Source organism: Moschus berezovskii, chromosome 14 (genome assembly GCF_049115385.1).
Source record: "Moschus berezovskii isolate FMDL1 chromosome 14, NW_MosBer_1.0, whole genome shotgun sequence".
NCBI lineage: Eukaryota > Metazoa > Chordata > Mammalia > Artiodactyla > Moschidae > Moschus > Moschus berezovskii.
Genome location: NC_142473.1, coordinates 52,688,225 through 52,702,682, shown reverse-complemented (window position 1 = coordinate 52,702,682; position 14,458 = coordinate 52,688,225). Strand labels below are relative to the sequence as shown.

The window sequence follows — 14,458 nt, the reverse complement described above, 5'->3', positions numbered from 1 at the left end:
GATTCATTCAAGCACCACCATTGTTTGCCATGTTGTGCTGTGCTAAATCGCTTCAGTCCTGTCTGACTCTTTGCAACCCCATGGACTGTAGCCCAAAAGTGTCCTCTGTCCATGGGATTCTCCAAAGAAGAATACTGGAGGAGTTGCCATGCCCTTCTCCAAGGAATCTTTCCTACTCAAGGACTGAACCCTCAGCTCTAAGTCTCTTGCATTGGCACATGGGTTCTTTTACTACTAGTGCAACCAGGGAAGCCAGCCATCATTGTTTACATTAATAATATTGGAATAAACTCTCTAGTACAATGATTCTCTGTAAGATGGTGCTACATGTTACTTTAAAGCCTCCAGATTAGTTGCTCTTGAATACCATTGATAAACACCAAAGAAATATTTAAATTTTCCATTATACAATACCATTTTTACTGAAGTTCTAAAAAGTCTCAGGAATTATCCTTTGTATTGTCAGTGTTAGTCACTCAGTCATTTCCAATTCTTTGTGACCCCCTGGACGACAACCGGTTAATCTCTGTCCATGAAATTCTCCAGGCAAGAATTCTAGAGTGAGCAATTCCCTTCTCTAGTGGATATTCCCAGCCCAAGGATGGAATCTTGGTCTCCTGCATTGCAGACAGATTCTTCACCAGCTGAGCCACCAGGGAAGCCCATGTATTATTAATACAAGTATAAATTAGACACAGTTACTTTCCTATAGACACTTGCAGCAGCTGATTTTTAAATGCAGTGGAATTTATTTGTTGATATTTTCAGTTCTATCGTAAACATTCAAATATAGGTAAAACTCAAACTGGGTAAGAGTATTAAAATATATGTCTCTTGAAGGGTATGTTCTAATTAACTATGGATGCTGTTTTTGTTCTTAATCTATACAGTTAGCAAAAACAAGACTGGGAGCTCATTGTGGCTCAGATCTTGAACTCCTAATTGTAAAATTCAGACTTAAATTGAAGAAAGTAGGGAAAAACCAGTAGGCCATTCAGGTATGACCTTAATCAAATTCCTTATGATTATAGAATGGAAGTGAGAAATCAATTCACAAGATTAGATCTCATAGACAGAGTGCCTGAAGAACTATGGACGAAGGTTCATAACATTGTATGGGAGGCGGTGATCAAAACCATCTCCAAGAAAAAGAACTGCAAGGCAAAATGGCTGTCTGAGGAGGACTTACTTATAGCTGAGAAAAGAATAGAAGTGAAAGGCAACGGAGAAAAGGAAAGATATAGCTATCTGAATGCAGAGTTCCAAACAATACTAAAGAGAGATAAGAATACCTTCTTAAGTGATCAATGCAAAGAAATAGAGGAAAACAATAGAATGGGAAAGACTAGAAATCTTTTCAAGAAAATTAGAGATACCAAGGGAACATTTCATGCAAAGATGGGCACAATAAAGGACAGAAATGGTATGGACCTAACAGAAGAAGAAGATGTTAAGCAGAGGTGGCAGGAATACACAGAAGAACTATACAAATGAGATAATGACCCAGAAAACCATGACTCACCTAGAGTCAGATATCCTGGAGTGTGAAGTCAAGTGGACCTTAGGAAGGATCACTAAAAATAAAGCTAGTGGAGGTGGTGGAATACCAATTAAGCTATTTCAAATCTTAAAAGATGATGCAGTTAAAGTGCTGCACTCAATATGCCAGCAAATTTGGAAAACTCATCAGTGGCCATGGGACTGGAAAAGATCAGTTTTCTTTCCAATCCCAAAGAAAGGCAAAGCCAAAGAATGTTCAAACACAACTGCACTCATTTCACATGCTAGCAAAGCAATGCTCAAAATTGTCTAAGCTAGGCTTCAACAGTACATGAACCAAGAATTTCCAGATATTCAAGGTGGATTTAGGAAAGCCAGAGGAACCAGAGATCAAATCACAAATATCCGCTGGATCATAGAAAAAGCAAGAGAATTCCAGTAAAACACCTACTTATGCTTCATTGACTATGTTAAAGACTTTGACTGCGTGGATCACAACAAACTGGTTCCAATTGGGAAAGGGGTACATCAAGGGTGTATGGTGTCACCCTGCTTATTTAACTTATATGCAGAGTACATCATGTGAAATGCCAGACTGGATGAAGCACAAGCTGGAATTAAGATTGCTGGGAGAAATATCAATAATCTCACATATGCAGATGACACCACCTTTATGGCAGAAAGCAAAGAGGAACTAAAGAGCTTCTTGATGAAAGTGAAAAAAGAAAGTGAAAATGTTGGCTTAAAATTCAACATTCAAAAAATGAAGATCATGGCACCTGATCCCATCATTTCACGGCAAATAGATGGGGAAACATTGGAAACAGTAATAGATTTTATTTTTTTGGACTCCAAAACTACTGCTGATGGTGACTGCCGTTATGAAATTAAAAGATACTTGCTCTTTGGAGGAAAAGCTATGACAAACTAGACTGTGTATTAAAAAGCAGAAACGTTATTTTGCAAAGATCCGTATAGTCAAAGGTATGGTTTTTCCATTTGTCATTTATTGATGTGAGAGTTGGATCATAAAGACTAAGTACTGAAGAACTGATGCTTTTGAACTGTGGTGTTAGATAAGACTCTTGAGAGTCCCTTGGACTGCAAGATCAAACCAGTCAATTTTAGCGGAAATCAATCCTGAATATTCATTAGAAGGACTGATGCTGAAACTGAACCTCCAATACTTTGGCCATCTGATGTGAAGAACTGACTCATCAGAAAAGAGCCTGTTGCTGGTAAAGATTGAAGACAAGAGGAGAAAGGGATGACAGAGGATAAGGTGTTTTGATGGCATCACCAACTTGATGGACATGAGTTTGAGCAAACTCCAGGAGTTGCTGATGGACAGGGAAGCCTGTCATGCTGCAGTCCATGGGGTCACAAAGAATTGGACATGACTGAACGACTGAACAACAGCAATAGCAACAATTGTGAATAGACCTAAATAATTTTAGTCAATTTTTTTGCTATCTTTCTTTGCAAAATATTCACTGTTTACAGACTGTATTTAATACTATACAGTTTTTGTGTTGCTGACACTGGTGCTATTGATTTTATATTATTTTTATGTTTATCAGTATTTTATAAAAAGTAGACATCTGCAAAGAGACATACCTATAAATAGATGTGATTAAAATTTTTTAAAATATAGATTTACAAGTAGATATTAGAAAATGAGACATGGCCAGAATTATAGCTATGTGTTGGGTTAACATGTTGAAATATTAGGTTGGCTAAAAAGCTCATTTGGATTTTTTCATACAATCTGATGAAAGAAACTAAACGATTCTTTTGGCCCACCCAATATTAAAGTGTGGCATGGTCTTCGGAATTTATCTGGAATCAACTGCTGTTTTCTGTCATTCCTTATCTATGCAGGTTTAAGTGTCGTTAGAGAGAATACTCTGTGTTCTAAAGTGAAAGTCGCTCAGTGGTATCAGATGGAATTCTCTAAACTAGAATACTAGAGTGGGTAGCATTTCCCTTCTCCAGGGGATCTTACCAACCCAGGGATCAAACCCAGGTCTCCCACATTGCAGGCGGATTCTTTACCAGTTGAGCCATAATGGAAGCCCAAGAATATTGGAGTGGGTAACCTATCCCTTCTCCAGCGGATCTTCCCAACCCAGAAATCTAACCAGGGTCTCCTGCATTGCAGGCAGATTCTTTACCAACTGAGTTAGGAGGGAAGCCTCAAATGAAAGCGAAAGTCACTCAGTCGTGTCTGACACTTTGTGATCCCATGGACTATACAATCCATGGAATTCTCCAGGCCAGAATACTGGAGTGGATAGCCTTTCCTTTCTCCAGGGTATCTTCCCAACCCAGGGATCGAACCCAGGTCTCCTGCATTGGCGACAGATTCTTTACCAGCTGAGCTACAAGGGAAACCCAGTCTAAAATCAGAAGAATAATGGCAACCATTTAAAATATGAGCCTAAATGAATTCTACTTCTTCTAAGAGTAGTAAGCTAAAGTTTTAAGTATTTGATGATTTGAAAATATCCCCTTCAATTATGACCATCTGAGATTTAAAGTATTTTTTTTGGACATAGAAGTTTGTACAATATCTATCTTTTATCATATTGAAATTTCTACTTAGACCTAACCTAAATTCTCTTTAGAAAGCTCCACTGTCATCAAGATATTTGGGGTATACAAATATTGTTAATACATGATCACAGATTTGTTTGGTCTTCACTCCATAGATGATTGGGTTGGTAAAAGGCGAATCTACAGGTAAAGTTTAGATAAAAGGATATGAACATACGGCAGTATGTAAAAACCAACCTGTGTGTGAAGAAAGAAAAGGCAAGGAGATAGAGCTGTAGGAAAACACAAATGCAGGCGATGAATATATTAAAGGCTTTGAATCTTGCCTACTTCAGGAAAAATTGAAAGATAGTGATAAAGATTTGAATATAAAACAACACAAAGATTATGTCAAATCCTAAGACACTGAAGGCAACAAAAAGACCATGCATCTTGTTGATCCTTACATCATCTGTAGCCAGATGGCCATGTGTTTACAATGGCCATGTGCTCACAATAAGCGTGGGAGATGACTGCTGTTCAGTAGAATTTGTCAGTATTTGATAAGCTCTGTGCATGGTGCTGTAAGAATGGTAGCCCTGAGTGTCACCCCAACTCTAATGAGAGTCAAGTGTTGTTGGGAGAAGACACTGACATGCCTCAAGGAGTTACAGATGGCCACATAGTGATCTAGGGCCATCACCAGTAAGACACCAGATTCAATTCCCTGGAATGAATGAAGAAGCCACATTGTAGAAGACAGGCTTCAAAAGAAATTTCTGTCAACTGAAACCAGAAGATGCCTACCACTGGGGAGAATACAAGTGCTAAGTGCATGTCTGTGGCTCCCAACATGGCTTTTATATATATATATATGGATTTATGGAGTCTGTTTTCATATTTTATTATCACTGTAATTAGGAAATTCCCTATCACAGCCACAAGGTACATAACACAGAATGAATCCTGATCCAACACTGCACTGACTCCAGGCCAGGAATCCCGATTAGTGTTAGTACAGAGGACATGAAGACTGAGCCATTGGATATGAAATATGAGCATAATGATTTGATTAATAGATTTAAGAAGTGATATGGTGTGTCATCTTCTAATTCCTGTCAAGAATTGATGAATTAAAGAGAAGAAACTCATTTAATTTTTTTTATTTTATTTTATTTATTTATTTATTTTATTGGAGCCAAATTACCTTACATTAATATATTGGTTGGTTTTGCCATACATTGACATGAATCTGCCCCGGGTGTACATGTGTTCTCTTTCTTGAACCCCGCTCCCACCTCCCTCTTCCCCATATCCTTGAAACTCATTTAATTTAGCTGAACACAATTTAGGGTTATACTTCCCTTGTAGCTCAGTTGTTAAAGAGTCTGCCTACAACGTGGGAGACCTGGGTTTGATCCCTGAGTCAGGAAGATCCCCTGGAGAAGGAAATGGCAACTCACTCCAGTATTCTTGCCTGGAGAATCCCATGGACAGAGGAGCCTGGCAAGTTACAATCCACGGGGTCACAAAAATAGGACATGACTTAGCGACTAAACCACAAACACCACAATTTTTCTTTATTATTGACATATGTATAAAATATAATATTTAGTAACTTTAATGTGCACACTATGTTGATTTAATACATTCATAGATTGCAACATGATTTCCACTGTAGTTTTAGGTAGCATCTCTACCATACTAAATATTTTATTTTTCATGGTGGTAATAATCAAGATCTAAATACTTAGCATGTCTGATGTTTATAGTACAGTCATGTTGTCTATAAAACTATACATTGCCTTAGATCTCCAGGTCTTATTTATCTACTAGTTGCATATTTGCATCCTTAAACAGTATCTCCTCTGTTCTCTCACCACTCAGTCTCAGGTAATTGCCATTTTATTCTGAGTTCATGTTTTTAAAGGCTTCACATATAAATATTATAATGCAGTATTTATCTTCCTTTGTCTGATTTATCTCACTTAGCATAATATCTTTAAGTTCATTACTATGGACAAGATTTTCTTCTTTTTCATGGCTGAATACACTAATTATTCAGGAAAGTCAAATCAAAATCATGAGATATCACCTCACACCTTCTAAAAGAGCTTCCATCAATAAAAGAGCTTCCAACAACAGATAACAAGTGTCAGTAAAGATGGAGAGAATAGGGAAGCTTTGCACAGTTTTGGTGAGTATGCAAATTTGTTCAGCCTATGGAAAACAATTTGGAAGCTCCTAAAAAATTCAGAAAAAGATCTACTGTATGATCCAATAATTCCACATTTGTGTGTATGTCTAAAGGAAGTAAAAACATAATATTAAAGAGATACATGCACACCTAGCACATTCATGTTTACTGAAACAATATTTACAATAGCCAAGATATAGAAATAACCTTAGTACCTGTCAATAAATAAATGTATAAAGAAGATATATATATATATGATGAAATCTATAGCTTATTGTTTCTATTTTGACTACTTTTTTCTAATTTTCTATCTCTACTGAAGGCTTAGGATTCAAAAGTAGTATATAATATTTAGTTAAACACACACACATATATAATTAATTAATATACGTATATGTAATATGTTTCTCAGTGGTAAAGAATATGTCTGCAAATGCAGGAGATGTGTGTCTGATCCCTCGATTGGGAATATCCCCTAGAGGAAATACCAGTCCACTCCAATATTCTTGCCTGAAAAATCCCATGGACGGAAGAGTCTAGTGGGCTACAGTCGACAGGGTTAAAAAAGAACTGGGCAATATTTAGTGACTAAACAACAAATATATATAAACATGTAATTAATCTAATAAGATATCTAAATGTTTTAAATTATTTTATGTTTTTTACCTTACCTAACTGATATTCTTCTAGGGCTGAGTCTCATTCACAGCAAAATTGGTAATTCAGATCAGATAAATTTTGTGTTGTGGGCCAACTTTCTATGTTATAGAAATTTTAGCAGCATTCTTAAACCCTACCCATTAGATGACAGTTGCTTTCTCTTGTCAGGATGAACAAAAATGTGTTCAGATATTGCCTAGTATCCTCTAGATATGGGAGGTGAGGTACATCACTCCTGGTAGCTAACTGTTATTCTAGAGTCTAAACATTGGGAAGGATATTTCAAAAAGGAAGAATTAGTACAAAATTTCATAAATGAAACATGGTGAAACTGTGAATCAATTAATAGCCTTCACAGAAAAATTGAGTCTTAAGCAGAAATGATGATTGTAGAAGGTACTGAAACAGGGAGAATATCAAATGTAAAGTTACTATTGTAAGCATACTTTCAAAAGTTTATGTGGCAAGTGAGCTCTTTTGCCTTTCAAGAGTTCAATTTGATAGCATCTTGATGAATGGCTTAAAGGGATGAAAGTGAAAGCATAAGGAAATAAGATAGGAAGATACGTGTGACAAGTGAATGGTGTCACAATACCAGAGGAGTAACAAGGAAGCAGACTATGTAAGACTTAATTACCTAGCATTGGGAAATTGAGACAAATGAGGATAAAAATATTTTGGATTTAAGAAGTACAGCGCTAATGTTCAAAAGACAAGGTAGACTACATACGTCTATATGTTTAAAAGAGGAAGAAAGAGACCTTCCTTTCTTTAAATCATAGGCCATGGAAACATTATCTCATATGCAGAAAAAACCTTGAAACACTAATGTTATAGCTCTAATTCTACTCAGATTGGTTACAATAAAAGTTTTCAGGAATTTAGGGGATTTAAATCCAAACTACAAACACCTCACAAATATTCTCCCTTTATGAATTCTCTGACATTCCCCCATTGAGCTCAAGTCCTCCTCTGATAGAGAACTGTGTTTTCTGAGAGAGCTTGCCACATGGCAGGAGCGCCAAATATCACATAGACTGTCTTTACATTGAGTACCAAAATGTCTCCTTCTTAATTTTTCATAAAAATCCAGAATCTATCTTCCAAAAATACCATCAACCATGGATCATGATGATTTATTCCCTGGGATCTGAAATCAGTCAAGAGAGTTTAAATCCTGGATGCCACTACTTAGTTTGCACAATCTACAGCCAGTTATAGAACTTAACTTCAAATCGTCTCCATTTTTTAATTGATAAGACAATGCTCACAGATAGAAATACATTCTAATGTGATTATAAGGAATCAATGACTTAGTTCATGTAAATAATTTTTAAAATATATGAAAATGTGTTTTTCTGTCACTAAATGCCAGATGGTGCTGACTTGTTAAATTTCACCTCAGAACCTCAGTCATCTGTCACTTTCTGAGCATCTTCCATGTGAGTTTGTTGAAACAAGTCTTTCCTGTATCCAATCAGTCCTTATCCAATTTCCTCAGTTATGTTCAGAATTCTCATGAAATGTTGATATACATTTTCAAGGATTTTAATACCATTCACAATATTTATAGTAACTTCCCATTGAGATCTATTGTTTATGGCAAGTATTTATTTAGTTAAGGCACAAAAGATTGTGCCTTATATAAAGGATTTTAAGATTTAGTAGCTAGAAAATTAAGTGGAAAATCTCCCCTTCTCTTTTTCATACAAGGAAAAGTCTCACAAGACTGTATTATTTGCATTTACCTGAGGACCAGTGTGATTTTTTCTTGAAGTCACACTGGATTTGTTCTGTGTAATTGAGTCTGGCTCTGTTTCATAGTCCTGTTCTGTTTCCATTGACAAACGCTCTGACTCCATCTTATCCATAATCTATCCTTGAAATAGTGTACCACTGAGGACATTTACATGTGAGGCTAGTTCACCCTGCCTTAGGAGAGCTGCTTGTGTGTATCTTTTCCCAGCTGGGCCCATGGTGATTCAGGTCAGCTGATTGATATCAGCGAACAGGAAAAAAACAATGTGTATCACAGTGTCAACCACCCACCAAAGCTAACAGAGTTGCCCTTAGAAATAACTAAATTCAAAGGCGTTTGCCACTTTAACAAGAATTTAAAATTTCAATTTTTACGTAAATATTTTAAATTAAGATTTTGCTTCTTATTACTTATTTTAGTGGAAATATTTCCCTTTGTCCTTAGTATTTTTACAAAAGTGGGTTAGAGGTGTAAACATTTAGACATAAGGCCTTTCTAAGTATTAAATTTGTTTTTATGTGAAAGTAAGTGATCTGAATCTTTGTGGTTTTCCCTCTTACGGCAGCATTGTATAGGGATATGCATTGAAAAAGCAGTTGGTCTCAGGGTTTGAACAAATAGACAAAGCAATTAATAAATGACAAATGTTACACGGGAATCTGACTTTAATAGAAAAGGATTATTACACCAAAAATAATGTGAAGGTAGGAAAAATAGCAGTGGGAAGCACAGGGTATCAATGAGAAAGGAGGGACACAGAGGATGGGTAGTGTGTGCAGTAAATGGTCACGTTAATGTTAACAAGTCAGTCTGTCAAGTCTTTCCTTAAAAGTTTCCTCCTCCTACAGGTAAAGGTCCTAAAATAATCCAGGAATTCTAATACTATCATAAGATAAAGTAAAAGTTAACGGCAACTGTTTAAGAACAATGCAAGCCCTGACTTAAACATTATTGTATATTACCCTCTAATGCCTCAGGAGACACTATCTCAGGAATGCTTCCACAGATAATCATAATTTTCAGAGTTAATGGAGTCAAGCTGGACTATCAGATCAGGCGTTTAGATCTGAATCTCATGGTTTTTATGACTCTGTCAGAGTTAATTCATCCATATACAAATTTTTACTATTATGGGCAATCATCATATATTCAGATAGAACTTGATCTGTACTGTGACCTGTCATGTGAACTGACTACTCTCCTTCTTAACCACTGGCTGAATTCATCTCAAATAGTCTTGTCAAAGTCTGTCTAGACTCTCATTGTGAGAAATTGATTATAATGTTTCTGTATGCAGAAGAATGATAGTTCACCTCTGGATTTGACTGAAAACAGCAAATTTGAAACCATAAAATATCAAGTATCAAAAGTCAAATGATTTCACTTACTCTGATGTAGAAACTGTGCTGGACAGTTTTATTATGGTTCTTTACTATGATAGGATGGCAATTTTAAGGCTGATATTAGTGTCTATTGCATATATAGTGTAGAATTAGCACCTTCCTGATGTCTCCTCATAATTTTGTTTTTTGGAGAATTCTGATATAGTCTTTGGGCAATTTTGGAAATTATACATAGAATTGGTAGATGGAAGACCAAATGTTATCTGAATTTTTATTCACGCTTAACTCACATATAATACTACGGTGTACAATTTAGTGATTTGATATTTAAATGCATTATGAAATGACCTCCATGATAAATCTAGTAATCATCTGTCCCTATATAAAATTATTAAAGTGCTATTGATTATATTCCTTATACTGTATATTACATCCCATGACTTTATTCATTTTATGACTGGTTGTTTCTATTATATAATTCCCTTTACGTATTTCATCCAGCTCCCTAATCCACCTCCTCTGGCAACCACCAGTTTATTCTCTGTACCTATGAATGAGTCTGTTATTGTCTTGTTCTGTTTGTACATTTCTGATGCTTTTTTGATTCCACATGTGAATGAAATTATACAGAAGATATCTTTCTCTGTTACTGTATTTTTTTAATTTATTTATTTTAATTGGAGGCTAATTACTTTAATTATTGTATTGGTTTTGCCATACATTGACATGAATCTGCCCCAGGTGTACATGTGTTCCCCATCTTGAACCCCCCTCCCACTGTATTTTATCTAGTATAATATTCTCTGGGTCCAGCCATGTTATCACAATTAGGAAGATTGCATTTGTTTTTCATCTGTATCTTTACACTGTTTAAGTGTAAGGATACAGCTTAGTGTGAAAGCAAAATGGACCTGCTCAATCCCAAATGAGGCTGATTTTCCCATCAAACCAAGATGATATGAATGTCAGCACAACTTTTCCACACTGGAGAACAGACCACACCAAGAGGGTCAACACAAAAGATCTGAAGCCTATGGATGGTTTTCTATTAAGAAGAAGAAGAGGAAGGAGACATGCCAATTATTATTCCCAAACTGAACTTTTAGCTAAGGAACTGCAAATAGCCAGAAGGGTCAGTGTATTTTGCTACCTCACCTGAAAGCCACCACCAAGTGTCAGAAGAGTCAATTCTTGCCACTGATGTCTGAAAAATCACCATCATCAGTTCTCTTCCTCTATCTGAAGTCACTCCTACTAGAAAATACCCAGGGCCTACTAGAAATTGTATTTCTTATGGAGTCCTGAGTAACAAAGCCCTTGGAAATATTAATACCAACTACAACTTCATGAAACTGAAGCACAGTGTAAATTTACCATTATGCCACTGTTCTCTAGCATAATACTTATCATGTGGTAGGTGTTGGGTAATCCAGTGAATTCAAAGATAACCTTAGAGGGCTCAGAAAAATGATTGATATGTAAAATAGAATCCCTGAGTTTTCGTGTTTTTTGTCACTTCTGAGTAACTCTGAAAATTTATTGAAATTTTAAACATCATTATATCATATTATCCATAAATTTGTTTTTATTTTGTTTTAGGTAAAGAATAAGTTAAGATACATTTTCTGTGATTTTTTATGACCGACATCTTCAAGAAACAAGAGTAGACAACTTGTTTTCACTGAGTACGTAGACACTACAGAACACTAATACTTGGGTGTATTTAAATTCTCTGAGAAATGAATAATTTTTGAATTATCTGGAGAAGAATTCTTAGAGGAGGAACCTCAGCCAGAGTCTAAAAGGCAAAAAAGAAGAAAAAGAAAAGGAAGTGAAATATTGTTCATTATTTTGCACATTCTACACTTACTCTCACTACCCTGATAGAATTCATAATCCTATTCATTGATACTTTTCATGGGCTGTGAGAATGTGAGAAGTAGCTGTCATCCTGGCAGATTTCACAAGACAACTTTTGAGAAAACGTAAGCATCTCAAATTACATGCTTTTGCTTTATTTTTATTTGAAGTAACTATGATACAAAGAGGAAAAACAAAACTATAAATCATGGTGGATTTTAAGAAGAGAACATTTTTACCACATGATTGCGAATCTGCTTGGTTTTTGCACCATAGACAAGTGGATTGAGAAATGGAGGGACCAGCAGATAAGTGCTAGAAAAGAGGATGTGGATGTAAGGGGGGATGTGAGAACCAAACCTATGTGCGAAGAAAGAGAAGAAGGCAAGGAGGTAGAACTGGAGGAAGACACAGATGTGAGCGATGCAGGTACTGAATGCTTTCAACCTGGCCTCCTTCTGGGGAAAACGAAAAACTGTGATAAATATCTGTACATAGGACAATATGATGCATATGAGGTCAAACCCTGCAACAGTGAAAGCCACAAACAAACCAAGGATTTTGTTGACCCTGACATCTTCTGCAGCCAGTTTCACAATGGCCATATGCTCACAATAGCAGTGGGAGATAACTTTTGTATGGTAAAAGTGCAACCGGCATTTTATTAGTACTACGCTGGGAGGCATAAGAATGGTAGCCCTGAGTGTTACCATAGCTGCTATTTGGGTGACTAGCTGGGGGGTGAAGATGGCAGCATGTCTCAGTGGATAACAGATAGCCACATAGCGGTCCAGGGCCATGGCCAGGAGGAAGCCTGACTCAAAGCCTTCAAATGTGTGAATGAGCTACATTTGAAGCAGGCAAGAGTCAAAATATATCTCTGGTACATGAAACCAGAAGATTCCAAGCATTTTGGGCACAATGCTGGTACTAAGAGCAATATCTGTGACTCCTAGCATGCCTAGTAAAATGTACATGGGTTCATGGAGGCTGGGCTCCGATTTGATGATGATCAGAAGCAAGGTATTTCCGATCACAGCAGTGAGATACATGGCACAGAATGGAATCCCAATCCAGCACTGCACAGACTCTAGGCCTGGGATCCCCATTAGCATGAACACAGAAGGCATGAAGACTGTGATGTTGGAAATGGACATAGTGTCTTTGCATTTCCAGATGCAAACAAATTAGTCTGTGCTATTGTACTATCTATTTTTATGCCAAGTCTTCATATTTTCTGATTTCAGCTGAACTCTGAGATCATATCAACCATCTCCTTCATATTATTGAAGGGAAAATACATATTCACAAGCCACATCACTGTTTAGGAAGTGATGTACACTGTACATCCACAAACACTGTACCACAATAAGGCGTTATGTTCGTGACCAGCCAACCTCAGTAGCACCAACCAAATCACGTGGGTAATGGAATAAATTGCTGACTTGTTTTTTTTCTTTCCAGACCTGTGGACAAAGAAAAAATAATAGACTTGTTTATTTTGCTTATTGCTGCTGCTACTGCTGCTAAGTCACTTCAGTCGTGTCCGACTCTGTGTGACCCCATAGACGGAAGCCCACCAGGCTCCCCCTTCCCTGGGATTCTCCAGGCAAGAACACTAGAGTGGGTTGCCATTTCCTTCTCCATTGTGTGAAAGTGGAAAGTGAAAGTGAAGTCGCTCAGTCGTGTCCGACCCCTAGCGACCCCACGGACTGCAGCCTACCAGGCTCCTCCATCCATGGGATTTTCTAGGCAAGAGTAGGATTGCATTTAAATCAATTTGATGAATCCCTCCATAGTGTACATTCTAGCTACTGCTCAATCACTTTATTATTCTCAATTGTCTTTAAGTCAGGAACAGTTTGCATGAACAGATTCGCGGACTCTGATTAATATTTTATTTTAAATGGCTCCTTGTGAAAGAAAAATAGAGATAAAAACAGTTGACATCAATGAGCATAATGTCCTTAGTTATTTATGTTATCTCTTCTGTATAAGACTGGATGATTTTTCAAAAGAATATAAAGTAAGAGTTAGAAAAGATCATTCAAATTCTCATATTTGTGGCAATCCTGCTCAAAGTTCCTTGCTGCTTTTTACATTTCTCAGAAAGCTGTGTTATATTTTGCTTATCTTTCTTCAGCTGAAATCATTAAAATTAGTTGTGTGCTCAAAATAGTTGAAGTTTTGTAATACACATTAGTGCAGAAGGAGGAATCTCTGGGATTCAAGAAAATCAGCAGCATAAATAATATGGACTCATTCTTGACTGCAAGATATGGGAAAATGAGTAAATGTGTTACATAGCCAAATTGAGGCTAATTTCTTGGGTTTACACTGGTCAGAGCTCCCATAAGCATGAGATTTGTCCGCTTTAGGTTCATTAACTCTTAATGCAGTATCAATAACTTCGTAGAGGAGTCATTTTTTTTTAGTTCAAGCAAAGGATATTAATTGAAAATAAAGGATGAAAGAACAGGTTTTTTAAAAAAGAGTCAAATGTAAAGCTAGTTACTTTAAGTCAGCCAGCTCATAATGTATCATCTAACCATATACTTAACGTCAATAAACATGCCAGTAAATGCAAGGGCAGCTGTGATTTAT

General features: G+C 36.6%; 2 pseudogenes; both read right to left on the bottom strand.

Annotated features, from left to right (window-relative positions):
• Positions 1-4,123: 4,123 nt before the first annotated feature.
• Positions 4,124-8,754, bottom strand: LOC129553616 (olfactory receptor 52A5-like; annotated as a pseudogene).
• A 3,318-nt stretch (positions 8,755-12,072) lies between these two features.
• Positions 12,073-13,011, bottom strand: LOC129553925 (olfactory receptor 52A1-like; annotated as a pseudogene).
• Between the last annotated feature and the right edge of the window lie 1,447 nt (positions 13,012-14,458).